General features: G+C 36.3%; 1 pseudogene; it reads left to right on the top strand.

Moving 5' to 3' along the window:
- The first annotated feature begins 627 nt into the window (after window positions 1–627).
- Window positions 628–15,587, top strand: LOC127176981 (alpha-2-macroglobulin-like; annotated as a pseudogene).

The following is a 15,587-nucleotide window of genomic DNA, read 5'->3' as shown; positions in this document are numbered from 1 at the left end:
CCCTTTTGTTTTGGACACTTTTTCCCCCTTTTTTGGACACTTTGTTTTATTGTTTAATAAAAGCCTCTCCGAGGCCTGACGTCACGCCCACTGTGTCTGTCGCTTTGCTCCGCCCCCGTGACACTTAATATTGGCAGGCGGCAGCCTATGACATCAACACCGGTGCAACCATTAGAATGCGCTACCACCTTATTAAGCAAGGAACTATACTCTGGCTACTGCATGCAACAGCTAAATGTGGTCGCGGTGCCTTAATAAAGCTGTTCTAATAGAGGGGTAGCACATCCTGACAAGCTCAATACAGCCATCAGAATGCACCAGAGCTACCACCATAATTAATGACCACAGAAAGTCAAGAGGCCAGTTTAATGCCTCATCTGAAGGATGCTCCTTTTTAAAGGGGCTGGTTTAACGCTTCATCAAAAAGTCACTCCTTTTTACAGTCTAAAGTCTGCATTATTAAATATTATTATTTTATACTCTTGTGAGGTCTATCTATTTATCTGTCTATCTAATATACTAAACTTACCATGTATTATATGATGCACAATTGAACAGTTAATCATCACTGAGGTCATGTGACCAGCCAAATAAACAAAAACTGTTTATAAAAGGTTTAGACACTTGCACACACTTCTTGTTCTTCACATCCCTTCATGATGGCTTTTTCTCTTGCATTACTTAAAAGAGGAATATTAATAACATGTGTTTTATTGATTTCTGTCTATCAAGGAACCTCTAAGCCGTAAGTGTTAGAACCTGTTTTTTGTTTACTGTAGTCTATCTTCATTTGTATGTCCTTTCATGTTTGTTTGTATGTGTGCTCCTATCTCAGAGTAACTAATCATTAGCTTCACACACTGAAAGGGGGTTATTAAGCACATGCACTTTCTTTTTGCAGGATTTTCATGGTGACATTTCCAGGTGTTATAAGATCAGGCTCGGAGGCTAAACTATGTGTGAGCCTTCTAAAACCAGAAGAAAATCTGCAGCTTACTATTTCTCTGGTTTACTATAAACAGAAGAGAACACTTCTACAGGAGAGAACTGAGAGGGAATTCCACCGTTTCCTTGACTTTCAGGCCTGTTATTACATATATATTGTTCATTGAAAAAAAAAAATCCTATAGGGACTGGCAAAACAACAGTTCAAGAATATTTTATAAGTTAAATATTTTAATATAAAATATATAACATTAACTTAAGAGATGATACTGATTTGTAATATAACTGCGCATGTCCAACAGGCTCCCGAGTTTGACTCAGTGCAGGACATCCAAGTGGAAGCTCAAGGGAAAAACACGCAAATGATTGAAAGGAAAAAAGTCAGATTCATGACATATAATCCGCTTACAATAATTAAAACAGATAAACAATTCTACAATCCTGGACAAACTGGTATTTTTGCTTTATATTCAGCCTCATTGTGCTCGGATCCCAGTCTGTTGTCATGCACTTTGCTATGATGTTTTCGTCTTCCTCAATTTTTCAGTTCAGTTCAGGATTTTCACTGTGGACCTAAACTTTAAACCAGTTGATGAAACAGTAGGTTAAAAATTTTTTAAGTTTTTAATTGTGGGTAAATATGGCATGATATTGGTTGAATGTTTAGCTGACCTTATTGGTCATGTTTGCATATCAGTTTGTGCACAAATATACTTGAAATGCCCTTTCAGACTTGGACCTCAGAGTAAACAGCTGTGTGTTGAAATTCAATTATTTCTGATCAATGAGTCTTATACAAACCAGACGTAATGTTATCTGTTTTCATCCACAGTACAAACTCATAACAGTGCAGGCAAACGTCATTTCTTCACAGACACATTTTTCCTGCATAAATGTTCCTGTTACTGCTATTTTGTTTGTCTTCAATGCCTTCTCATATAAACAGGACAATCGAATGAACAGAATCAATCAGTGGATTAATGCAACATCTACCCATGGAAAGATTCTGCAACTTTCCCATACACTGAATCCAGAGGCTCATGTTGGTTCATATGAGCTGCTTGTAGAAACTGGCAAACAAACGATTAAAGAACACTTCCAGGTTAAAGAGTATGGTAAGTATTAGCTTACTGTACTTTTTAGATTACACTTATAGAAATAAAAGTTTTAAAAGGGGGTTTTCAAAGCAATGCCATTGAACAGCAGACCACTTGATTCCAACCGATGGCAATGCATTTTATTGTTTTTTTAACATTTTAAAGCATAACCATACACACCACAAGAGCTCCAGGGAGAAAAAAACTTTATTTTTAAGAGTATATTACTCTGGGTCAGTTTTCTTGTCTTTTTTAAATTATTTATTTATTTATTTTATTTTTTTTTTTTTTTTATCAATTAAAATAAAGAATAACCACTTAATTACTAATCACAACTGTAACATGTCTAAAAGTAAACTACATAAAATGCCTTTTTCAGAAGCTTGAACCACAGAAGCTCTTTGTGGAGACTAATTTATGAATATTCTATTCTATTCTATAAGTAAATTGGCTACAGACTGAGACTGTGACTACTATACTCTTACCAAAAAGTAGTTTATTCAAACTTAAACATAGAATAATAATAATAATAATGATAATAATTCATTTAAAATTTTAAATAACTATGAAGAGATGCTGACAAGCCCATGATTGGATTAGTTCACTATTATTCAGTGTTAGTTCAATATGTCTCCGACTCCAAAACACCTAGATAGTGACAGTATCCTGGGAAAGACTTCTCTTTAGGATATGAAAATAAACAATGGTCTCTTATCAAAAAACAGTTTGCATTTGTAATACAGACATTGACTGCATTGTGTTAAGCATTGCAACAGCACAAAACAACATCTTCCAGATTAGAATATCTGTTAGGTTAGAATATCACTAGGGCCTCAGAAATGTATGGCTGTACAGTATATGTCAGATATAAAATATGTTACATTATTTAATACATTACATGTGAAGTCAATGTCAACCCCTCGACATCAATTTCACAAATAACTTAATAGGTTTTTAGATGTTACTGTTGTGACTAATTAATTGGTTATTCTGTATTAATTGATCATAGTTAGCATGCAGTTCTTAATTAGGATATTTTTATTTGGTAATTACTGAATACCTAATAAGGAACTACCTTTGTCCTAAATGTGCTATTACTTACTACTTAGTTCATCTTGTGTCCATATTAGTTAGTAGTATTAAGCTCAGTGTTAATATAGTACTACCTATTACTTCCTGAATAGTTTCATATAATTTGTAACCTCACTGACTTAAAATTTTTAGTTTAGCCAACTTAAAATTTTAAGTTACTTAATGTTAATTTAAGTGACAACTGGATTATTTTAGTTGACTAAACTAAAAAATTTAAGTCAGTGTGGTAACAATTTTTTTTAAGTTGAAACAACATTTTATTTTACAGTGTGGATAACATTACAACTTTCTTTGTGGTTTAGTTCTACCGAAATTCAAAGTGAAATTACACAAGCCAGAGACAGTGAGAGCAAATGAAGAGGAAGTAAATCTGGGGGTTTGTGGGAGGTGAGGCGATTTGAACATTATGTATTAATACATATGTTAAGCAGGAAGATCAGTTAATATACAGTATGTGTTCAACAGATACACCCATGGACATCCTGTTCAGGGTACTGTGAAGATGGGGCTCTGCAAATCCATTCCATTTTATGCCAGCCAGTATCAAACTCCACTTTGTGTTAATAGGTCAGCAGTAGTAAGTATGACTTAAGGTTTTTGTTTTGTTATTGTTTTTTTAATTAAAAACTACTAGTAATTATTTCTGAATGTTTTTTTGTTTTGTTTTGTTTTGTTTGGTTTTGTTTGTTTTTTTTTTTTTTTTCCTAGCTGAATGAGACTGGCTGTGCCTCTGAGATGTTTACCATGTCAGTCTTTATCGAAAGATCTGAGAGGTATTACTGGCAACAGTCTCTTGATTTTACTGCATCAGTAACTGAGGAAGGGACAGGTGTGTGGTGTAACAGGCACGAAAACAAAATAACTCGATCACTGATAAATCAAAATACAATTGTGCATACTTGATGGTTTGTTCCTAAGATTCTACTATTCCACCTTTTTTCTTTTCCAGACATCTCAATGGAAAAGACTGAAAAAGTGATTTTGACCTATACTATTGGTAGAATTAAACTGATTAACCTGCCAGAGTTCTTTGAAAACGGATCAGTCATACAAGCAAAGGTGCACTGTTCAGTTGAATTTTAACTGCATATATTATTATTTGCAAATATTATTAATTGCATTTTATTAGAATAAATAACATATACGAATAAAATAACATATCAATTAACTTAATAAAAATAGGTGGTTGTTTTGTTAATAATCATTATCTCTGCCTACCCTAAATCTATGATGAGGTTCTGTTTTCCCACCAGGTTAAAGCTGAGTTTTTCAATGGAAGCCCATTTCCTTACTTTAAGGTTGTTGTTCAACATGCCCTGTCTTAGCCTCAAGAACTTACCACAGACATCAGTGGGTTGGCCCGTTTCACTATTGATACGTCCCTTACGACAAGTACATCTATTTATGTATCGGTGAGCTTTTCATTTGCATGTGTGTGTATTTTAGCAGACACTTTCCATTCAAAATGATCCATAATGAATGAATTTAAGCATAGTACTCCTTAAATAATTGCTTCACTTATGCTTGCAGTAGTGATGATGTTCATTCAAATATGCAAATCCTTAAAGGAGAACTCCACTTCCAGAACACCAATTTACAAATAATGTACTCAAATAATGTGGATGACAAGGAGGTGAGTAAATTATTTGGAAATTGTTGTTCTGGAAGTGGAGTTCTCCTGTAAGTAGTCAGTTATTTAAGCAATTATTTTAGTCAGTTGCAGCTGTTTTTTCTGACCTTGTGTTTTATTGATCTGCTCCTGACAGGCACAAGCATCATCAAACAACCAGTTTAGTACTCCATTCCGTTTTGAATCTGCATTCAAAAGTCTGCTAATAAAATCCAACGAAATCCCAACAAAAGTGAGTCAACTGGTTATAAAGGCTCCAGAGGAACCGCTGAAGTGCGAGGAGGAGATCTCAGTAACCGTGCAGTATACTATTGCTGGAGAGACAATTGAAAGTGGTTCTGTTACCATAGTCTACCTGGTGGGTGCAAATAATAAGCTAAAGTCTGCACAGACTTTTCTTTTTTCATTTAGCTATTTTATTTACTGTGCTTTTCACTTTGTTTCAGGTTTCATCTGGAGAAGAGATAGTACATCATGGCTATAAGAACATCAATGTGAAAGGCTCTGATGGAGCCGTGGAGGGAGAAGTGATGTTTAAAGTCCCTGTTCATGCTCAGATGGCTCCTAAGATGGGGTTTCTCACTGTGTGCCACCCAGTGAGATTATACTAGCTGCTTCCAGAACATTTCAAATTGAGAAATGTTTTGAAAACAAGGTATGAGTCCATTACAATATGGTGATAATGGTGTTAAACATAATGTTCAGTACAGTCTAGAGTTTATTTTGTGATAATGACCTGCTGCCTCTACATCATGGCTACTCACCAAATAATTATATGTGGTGACGTGAAATGTACTTCTGTGATTTTATATATATGTTATTGTTTCCATTATTTAAAAAAAAAAAAAAATCATTATAATGTACAAAACAATCAATGTAGCAACAGGACAAACACTGCAAAAATTTTACAGTAATAATACTGATGTTCAGTTATTAGGGGCCAAGCACTGAAGGTCTGTAGGCACCTATTGTATCAGTTAGTGTTCTTTCTCTTCTTCTTCTTTTTCTTTTTCTTCTTTCACTCTTGAAATCTAAGGCATCCCATAGAGCCATATAGTAATGTTATGAAATTTAGCACACAGAAAGAAGACCGTCTTAAAAGAGAAGTCCACTTCCAAAACAAAGATTCACATATAATGTACTCACCCCCTTGTCATCCAAGATGTTCATGTCTTTCTTTCTTCAATCGTAAAGAAATTATGTTTTTTTGACGAAAACATTTCAGCATTTTTCTTCATATAATGGACTGATATGATGCCCTGATTCTGAACTTCCAAAATGCAGTTTGAATGCGGCCTCAAACGATCCCAGTCGAGAAGTAGGGTCTTATCTAGCGAAACAATCGGCTATTTTCATTTAAAAAATACAATTAAATACTTTTTATTCTCAAACGCTCGTCTTGTCTTTCTCTCCCTGAACTCTGTGTATTCTGGCTCAAGACATTTAGGGTATGTCAAAAAACTCCAATCGTATTTTCTCCCTCAACTTCAACAATCATTTCAAAATCATCCTACATCGCTGCAGAAGTACCGACCCAGTCTTTGCAAAGTAAACATGCAAAGAAGATCAAACACCCTTAACAAAAAAGGTAAAAAACAAACAAACAAACAAACAAAAAAACAGTGATATCGGACGATTTTGTAGTTGAGGGAGAACATGAGATGGGAGTTGTTCGCCATACCCTAACTGTCATAAACTGAAAAAAAAAAAAAAAAAAAAACAGTTCAGGCAGGTACTCATACCTTGACTCATACCAAGTTAAATAAATTTCCATTGGTCAAGACTTTTCACAATTTCAGTTATAAAATTATACAAAATATAAATGATAATTATAAAATTATTTCAATTACAAAATTCATTCATGCTCAGATCATCTTCAGAACATGCTGGCAAAAATTTATGAAATTCAAATTGATTAGTCAAAGCGCTCTCAAATAACACATGAATGGATCTGAGGAAGAGCACGCCAAAATGGACACAAGGCTATATCTCTGCGATGCTTAACCACAGAGGTCTCCAACCCTGCTCCTGGAGAGATGGCTATTTTTAAACCTATATTAAATCCTGCTAGAAAAAAAAAAAAAAACAACAGCTAAAATCAGCCTAAGCTGGTTGGCTCTTTTTTAGCTGGTCATAGCTGGTCAGCAGGCTTGTTTTAGAGGCATTTTGGCCACTTTCCTAGCTGATCAGGCTGGGAGACCAGCTGGGACAACCAGCTAAGACCAGTCAACCAGCTTAGGCTGGTTTTAGATGTTTTTTTTTTTTTTCAGCAAGTGGTTTGGCCAAAAATCACAAGACCACTCTCTTAAGATTTAGTGCAACATGATTCGTCAAACGAGTCAAACAATATCCATTTTTTTTTCATGTCAGCCATTTTGGGTTGTTAATTTTGTCATGCTATATTAAAATTGCTATATTATATTTTATCCTTACAAACTTTATATGTGTCATCAGCACTATGCCCTGAAGTTACTTTTAAGTTTGGGGCTGCTCCACCTTTTGCTCAAAAATTATAATGAATAATAATTATCATGGCGGCAGAGTGATTCCCATTTCGAGGTCCTTTGCAAATTCCACTTCCCTCTCTCCACCCTGTGCTTTCCTGTCCTGTCTTAATTAAAAAATAAATAAATAAATAAACTTTGTTGAGTCAACTTCAAATAATTTGTAACCTGGCTGCCTTAAAATTTTAAGTTCAGTCAACTCAAAAAAAGTTTATTCAACTTGAAATGTTTAATTATACTAAGTGACAACTTAGATATTTGAGTTAAATCAACTTAAAATTTTAAGGCAACTGGGTTACTTACCCATCTGTTAAGTTTTAGCAAACACAAATATCTAAGTTGTCACTTAGTACAACTTAACATTTCAAGTTGACTAAACTTATTTTAGTTGACTGAACTTAAAATTTTAAGGCAGCAGGGTAACAAATTATTTTAAGCTGACTCAACGAATTGTGTTTTTTATTTTTTACAGTGTATGCTGGATTTATGGATTTCGTGTTGATAGATGAAACAGCTGTGTAGTACTTAGTCATAGTTTTTTTATAATACTTTGACTTTGTTTTAAAATTAAAGATTGGACCACTGTGTGTCACAGGTGTCACTGCAGTTTTCTTCGACTACGGCTGTTCCTGGTGAAGAAAACACTCTCCGGATCTCAGCTCAGCCTGGTTCGCTGTGTGGCCTCAGTGCTGTAGATCAGAGCATCTTAATCCTGGAGTCTGGAAAACGTCTAGATGCTGACAAAGTAATATATATTTCAGACCTGTCTTCTGTTACTTCAATGACAATTTTCACGCTGAAATTACAAAATCACTGCATTTCTGCCATCCTTCTGTAGGTTTTTAACATGTTGCCAGGCAGGTTTTTTCCATATGACACTGAATATGAAGAGGATTGCATCGATATTAGATCCACAAGAAGTCGTCGATTTCTCCCTCCTACGTTTCCATATAATCCATGTGGGTTCAACCCTTACCCTTCAAGGATACGAGGAGATGCAGTCTATTATCGTTTCAGGGTAAGTATTTAAAATATTTTGGGTTTGAGGATTAATGTTTGATTGATTAGTGTTTTGAGACAAAAAAAATGCAGTTAGATGCATATTTTTTAACAACAGACTTTGTCTCTAATCTTTTTATATTTTTATCTGGATAAGGACATTGGGTTGAAGGTGGTGACAAATTTATTTATTAGACTGCCGACTTGTCAGAGTATGGGTAAGACATCTGTTTCTCTCTCTCTCTCTCTCTCTCTCTCTCTCTCTTTATAGATATATATATATATATATATATATATATATGTATTACATGCACATGTTCTAAAAATAAACTGTAATAGTGTCCTGTTGAAATCCATGCTGTGTTCCTATGGATTTTGTTTTCCCACAAGCTCCACCAGGTAAGACGTGTCTGCCCAGTCCACCAGGTCAACCAGGTGTACGAGGTCAACCAGGTCCAGTAGGTCCAATGGGTCCAATGGGTTCAGAAGGTTTAGTTGGAGGAGCTGGAGATGTAGGAGGTCAGGAAAATGATTCTTCCATATGAGGCTCATGAGGCTGTGCCTGAACACAATGCACCCCAAATAGCACATGTATGTCTGCACAATGTCTGTTAAAGATCACATGATCTGGAAAAAATCTTCTGTGTACAAACATCTGACAGACATCTGTAAGATGTCAGTTTTACATACATGCTAAATCATAAACATCTTAAAGACATCTAATAAACGTCTATTTGACATCTAAAAAGAAATGTCCTATAGACGTATTGCAGATGAGCAAACACCTAAAGAATTGCGTGTGTAAAAAAAAAATTACAGTTTAAGGTCCTTGGGGTACATTACAAATTAATGGGAAAAGTGAATGAATGGGAAAAGTGTTTTTTGTTTTTTTCTGTCAAAAAAAAAAAAAAAAGTAGTAAACCCGGTATTAATATAGATTTAAATATAGATTTTTAATATGTCCACTAGACGTATTGTGGATGAGCAAACTACGTCTTGCAGATATCTTGCAGATGTAAATGCAGACGTCAAATAGACGTCTCTGAGATGTACATGTGCTATCAGGGGACACTGCATATCTATTGTCTTTGCTGCCGTCTATTGCATCCCACATGTTTTTTCACTGACACGCCCCAAACTCAGAAATTCTGGGCGTAAATTAAATGTCAAGTTTCCCACTCGTAATAACGACTTTGTGGTGGCGTTCATGTGCGTTTAACTCGTAAATATGATCTCTCTGACATGCCTTGAACGCAACGTAACACCCACATAACAGATCCTTCTCAGATCGCCGAGTATTGATTGCAGTTATCTCTCTAATAGCGATAGCAACATTATGGCGCCAGTTCCCGTCCTAGTTTCTTAGTCTAATCTAGAGTCTGTTTCATCCGTGTTTCAATCCCAGCTGGGTTTATTTCGTCCTGTCTGTTTCTCTGCTTGCCCTGGATTTCGTTTGTCTTGCTGTTTCTGACTCTGGTTGCCCCTCGTCTGAACTACAGTTTGTCTGTTTGGAATTACCCATTTGCCTTGCTCCTTAGATTATGTTCACCATCAATTGACCCACCCCTGTTTAGCGGACTACTCTTGCGTTTTGCCTGTGCTATATCTGTTTGCTGGTGTTTGACCTTGCCTGTTACAGACCGTGTCTGTGAATAAAGCTATGCATTTGGATCCACCCGCTTCATTCCTCTGTCGCTCTGTAACAGAATCATCAAATTGCAGGAAGTTGAAAAATCAAGAAAAATACACTTGAAACAGACTTAAGTCATAGACTTGGACTTAAGTCATAATTTAAGTGATTTTTTCATAAAAAAATAATTTTTCATGGCGTAGTTGAGTAATTGTGCAGTAAATAGGTAAGCAACTACCAAATATTCATAAAACACAGCATAAATGTATAGTTGAGATTATTATTATTATTATTATTATTTATGAAACTTACCCACATTCAAGTGTTTATAAGTGTTTATACTTAAATGTATATTTTACATACTAGAAAGTAGGCCAAAGTAGTCTGTAGTGAATTTTACTTAATTAAATAAACTTAAAGTATATTTCTTTTTGGTGAGGGATTAGAAGTACACCTTTCTGTCTGTACTGTCTTGACTTGCTTGGTCTCTTTCATTTCTTTTGCTTTAATTCTAGTGCACTGATTCCTTTGCTAAACTGAACATCAAAGTTCTCACTCTCACCGAATGCCCTGACACTGATTCACCATGTTGGATTGGATTGGCCGTCAACAGACCTTTGACTTTACTAGTTGGGGCAATTGTGAAATTGCAAGGGCTTCATTTTATTTGCATAAATATACATAAATATACATACTCTGATGTGCTGCATAGCACTGTTTTCAATTACCCACAAGCAGCTTATGATCCCTGCACAGGACTGTTTTTGTGCCATCACCCGCAAACATTCTAATATTGTATAATATTGTATATAATTTTCGTGCATCACAAAGCCTCTATCAATATGTATGGTACTGAAATCACTTTTAAATGAGTGCTCACTGCAATGAGTGCTCATTTTCATATTCAGTTTCACAATCTTGTGTACTCTGTGTAAAGGGAGCACATTTTACATGACATTTACCAGTGAACACAGGGTCTTTTGAGCAGCAAATCCTCCACCATGGTCTTGTCAGTCATCTCTTCTTATTTTTGGACCTGTGATCAGTGAAATCTGATTTCTACAGCTAGTGTGTGGAGCAGAGCAGACCCCTTTAGTTTAGAATTGTAGCATAGTCGGCAGCAATAGCCTTGTGGGCAGCATGCCAACATGAAGCGCCGTTGTGCTAAAGGTGTCCTGAGTTTGAATCCTGGCTTGAGGACCTTTCCCAATCCCTCCCTCACTCTCTTGCATCTTATTGATAACAATAATAATAAATACTTTTTATTTTACAGTTCAGTATGGGGTGGTTCAGTTTTTTTTTTTTTTGGTGGTCAGGTACAGGAACTGAGAATGCACCTCTCATTCCCGAAGAAACCATTCGCACTTTCTTCCCAGAAACTTGGATCTGGGAACTTGTTGAGGTTGGGTGAGTGAATGATGAGTTAAAAAGTCTAAAGGTGCTACCCACCAACATAAAATATTTTTGGTATTCATTTGGTAAATGGCGTAATAAATGCAATTTGTTAAAATTTCTCTTCAGGGACTCTGGATCAGCTCAGGTTCCTGTCACAGTTCCTGACACCATCACCTCTTGGGAGACGGAGGCCTTCTGTCTGTCCTCCAAAGGTCTGGGTCTGGCTCCTCCTGCTCAGCTGACAGTTTTCCAGCCCTTCTTCCTGGAGCTCTCTCTGCCGTACTCCATCATCCGTGGGGAGATCTTTGAGCTGAAGGCCACTGTCTTCAACTATCTGTCCAAGTGCATCATGGTGAGATTTCAGACAACTCCTCTAATCTAGTCACATGAAATTTGCCACTAATCATGTGTGTTTGACTGACAGGTTAAAGTGACTCCAGCTCCTTCCTCAGACTACACTCTCAAAGCCTCCTCTGATGATCAGTATTTATCCTGTCTGTGTGCTAATGGAAGAAAAACCTTTAAATGGATCCTCACTCCTTCTGTTCTTGGTGAGTTTTCCAGTCTGAATCATTGTTTCTCAGTCTCTGTTGTATCTTAACGTACATGTCTTGTGTTGTAGGAGTCTTGAATATTACAGTCAGTGCAGAGGCAGAGGCGTCCCAGACTGTGTGTGACAATGAGATTGTGAGTGTGCCAGAAAGAGGATGCATTGACACAGTCACACGAAGCTTGCGTGTAAATGTGAGTAAAAACATATTATGCAAATACAATGCATTAATGCAAGTTATGTTAAAACTCTACCTTTACATTGCAATCAAAAGACCAAAAAAGCTAAATTGTGCTAACATTAACCTGTGTCCCTCAGGCTGAAGGAGTCGAAAAGACTAACACCCACAGCTGGCTCCTTTGCCCCAAAGGTTGTGGCTATGCACTTTTATGCCATATACAATGCTTCAAAAAGATTACTTTAAGAGAGCTTTAAATCTGCTTCCAATACTTGAATTGCTCTTGTGCCTTCATCTACAGGGCAAAACCTCTTGGAGGACGTAGATGTATTGTTTCCCACAAATATGATAGCAGGATCAGGAAGAGCTACTGTTTCAGTGCTTGGTGAAGAAGAAAAAAAAGTCATACCTTCACATCAATACCGTCTTGTGAATATTTTTAATGTAGAAATGTATAATCACATGTTCTCTTGTAGGAGACATATTGGGTCGTGCACTGAGGAATCTTGACGGATTATTACAAATGCCGTACGGCTGTGGAGAACAAAACATTGCTGTTCTTTCTCCCAATATTTACATTCTGCAGTATCTGGAAAACACGGAGCAGCTCACCTCAGTCACCCGAGGAAGAGCCATCGGCTTCCTGAAAAACGGTGAGATGCCATTCAAAATCATTTTATTCTGCTTACAATGATTTTCAGTGCATTTAAGAAAAATAATCCGAACCGAAATATTGAAAAGGGTATCAAAGGCAACTCAACTATGAGAATTCAGATGGCTCATATACTACATTTGGAAATGGAGAAGGAAATACATGGTATGAACTGCTGTTTTTACCTCATAAATTAACGATTGCACAAAAACCAAATGTCCAGCAATGAATATTGTTTCAAATGAAAAGATAGTAATATCTTAAAAACCACATCTCCAGATGTGAATGAAATTAAATTGAATTTAACTAACAGGCTGACTGCATTTGTGCTGAGGACTTTCGGGAAAGCACAGCGTTACATCTTTATTGACCCCCAAAAAATTCAGAATTCAAAGCAATGGCTGATTCGCCACCAAAGAGCAGATGGTTCATATGAGAGCAGGGGAAAACTCTTCAATAACAGGTAAAGGTAAAAATATTGCAAAGTATATAAGAAATGTTGATAAAAATCACTAAACATTTGTTTTCTGTGAAAAAAATAAAATCCTAACAGGTTGACCATCACAAATATCTAAACATTCTTAAAACACGATATATTTATTTGATATACAAATTGTTAATATAAGCTGTTTTTAACGAAGTGTATTTATTCATACTTACTGCATAGTATAAAGCAGAGCAAAATAGTTTTAAAAAACATAACATAAAATAATAAAATGTACTGCCTGAAATGAGCAATTTTGCTTCTTAAGTTCATTTGTCTTGTCACAAAATGCCAAAATTGCATGTTCATAATACATGCCTTTATTTGCTATCTGTGTATTTTAGGGGGGTGTAAGTGATGATGTGACCATCACTGCCTATATAACTGCATCACTACACGAGCTGGACACATCAGTTACAGTCAGTACGGTCTCAATGTTATAAAGCACAAACTGCATCTTATAAGGCTATTATATATTTGTCACCTACACTGTGTTTGTCGCAGGATCCTGCTTTGAGCAAAGGTCTCTCATACTTAAAGCGTTTTGTTGGCAATAACCGAAACACTTACACCACTGCTTTGCTCGCCTATACTTTCAGTCTGGCTAAAGACAAAGTGACTCGAGACTACCTTTTAAAAAAGCTCATGGACATTGGGATTTCAGAAGGTAAGAGCTCTGTAATAAGCTGTGCTTGTCACACTTTGAACTGTAGATGTAATTTATAATGGTTCCCAAATTTTTTTAAGGGTCTCGTCTCCACTGGTCTCAGTCTGGATCTGCTGATGACTTTGATTCTCTGGCAGTGGAGATCAGCTCATATGTGCTGCTAGCTGTTCTCACTACAGATCCAGTCACTCCAGCTGATCTGGGTTTTGCTAACAGGATTGTCAGCTGGCTTGTGGAGCAGCAGAATGCCTATGGAGGATTCTCCTCCACACAGGTGACTCAAACTACTCAAATCAAACATATGATTGATGAATAATGGGTTAAAGTCACATTACTGAACACATTTATTTCTCAGGACACAGTGGTGGCTCTTCAGGCTCTGTCTTTGTAAGCCACCAAAGTGTTCAGCTCTGACGACTCCAGCACAGTGACTGTACAGTCAGCAGGAGACACTCACCACTTTGATGTCAATCAGGACAACAAGTTACTGTACCAGGAGAAGCAGCTGCAGAATGTTCCAGCCAAATACAGCATTGAAGTGAAGGGATCAACCTGTGTGTCTGTGCAGGTTTGTGAAGTGCAGCAAAGCAAATTAAAATCACATCCTGCTTAAAGAAAACTTCTTATTATCTGTGACTCTCTTCTAGATGTCTCTTTTCTACAACATCCCCACTCCCAGGGAGTCTAAGGCATTACAAATATTTGTTAGGACTGGAGAAGTGTGTCAGAGAATGACCGGACAAATTCTGGATGTCATATTAGACGTTATGTTAGAAGAGATTCTGATTTACACCTGCAGTGCTGGAATGTAATTCTTTACTTGATTATTGTATATCTCTGTGTTTATACTTTTATCTGTTCAGGTATACCGGGACACAAGACAGTTCTAACATGGTCATTGTAGATATGAAACTCTTGTCTGGTTTCAAACTAGAGCCCTCTTCTCTGGATGCGGTAAGGCAGTTTGAATCAGCATCCACATTAATTTCAATTTTCGTTTTACTTTTATTTTAGTTTGTGCTAAAAAATGTTTTTTTTTTTTTATTTCCACAGCTAAAGAAATAGTCCAATCCAACAACGACCACGTGATCATGTATCTTCAAGAGGTGGGAATGATAACATGTGTGCTTAATAATGACAGACGGTTAAAATGACAATTAACTATAAAATCTGTTTTAAAACCTAATAGCATAGCACTGATTAATCTAACTTATTATGAATGCATTTATGCATTACAGGTTCAAAAGACCAAGGTCTTCCGCCAGACACTACGTATTAAACAGATATTCTCTGTTAAAAACCTCAAGCCAGCTGTTATAAAAGTCTACGATTACTACCAGACCAGTAAGACTAAATTACTCGGCACACACTTATTTCTACACATTAAAGTCTTGGCACCTTTATAGCTTGTTTCAATCTTATGTGCAGGTGAACGGTCTGAAGCAGAATACTTTAATCGCTGTTCCTAAAGAGTGATGCTGCAGAAGAAACAACAGATGTCTTCACATAAATTCAGCATATAACTCTGTGTTATTATATTGGATTAGCGTAAACAATTATGCAGCTGAAGGCTTTAATTTTCTTATTGTCTTGTAGGTTGCCATTTCTGCCATTCATGTTCTCTTCATTTGTGTTTTATCATTATAAACCACATTAAGATTGAGATGCACATAAGCTTTTGTTCATATCGGCTATTATTTTAGAGAAATTACTTGTTAACATGCAATAACACTTCATAGCAAATAAAATGCATTGATTACTGTT

Source organism: Labeo rohita, chromosome 15, assembly GCF_022985175.1.
Source record: "Labeo rohita strain BAU-BD-2019 chromosome 15, IGBB_LRoh.1.0, whole genome shotgun sequence".
Taxonomy (NCBI): Eukaryota; Metazoa; Chordata; class Actinopteri; order Cypriniformes; family Cyprinidae; genus Labeo; species Labeo rohita.
This window is presented reverse-complemented; position numbering and strand designations above follow the sequence as displayed.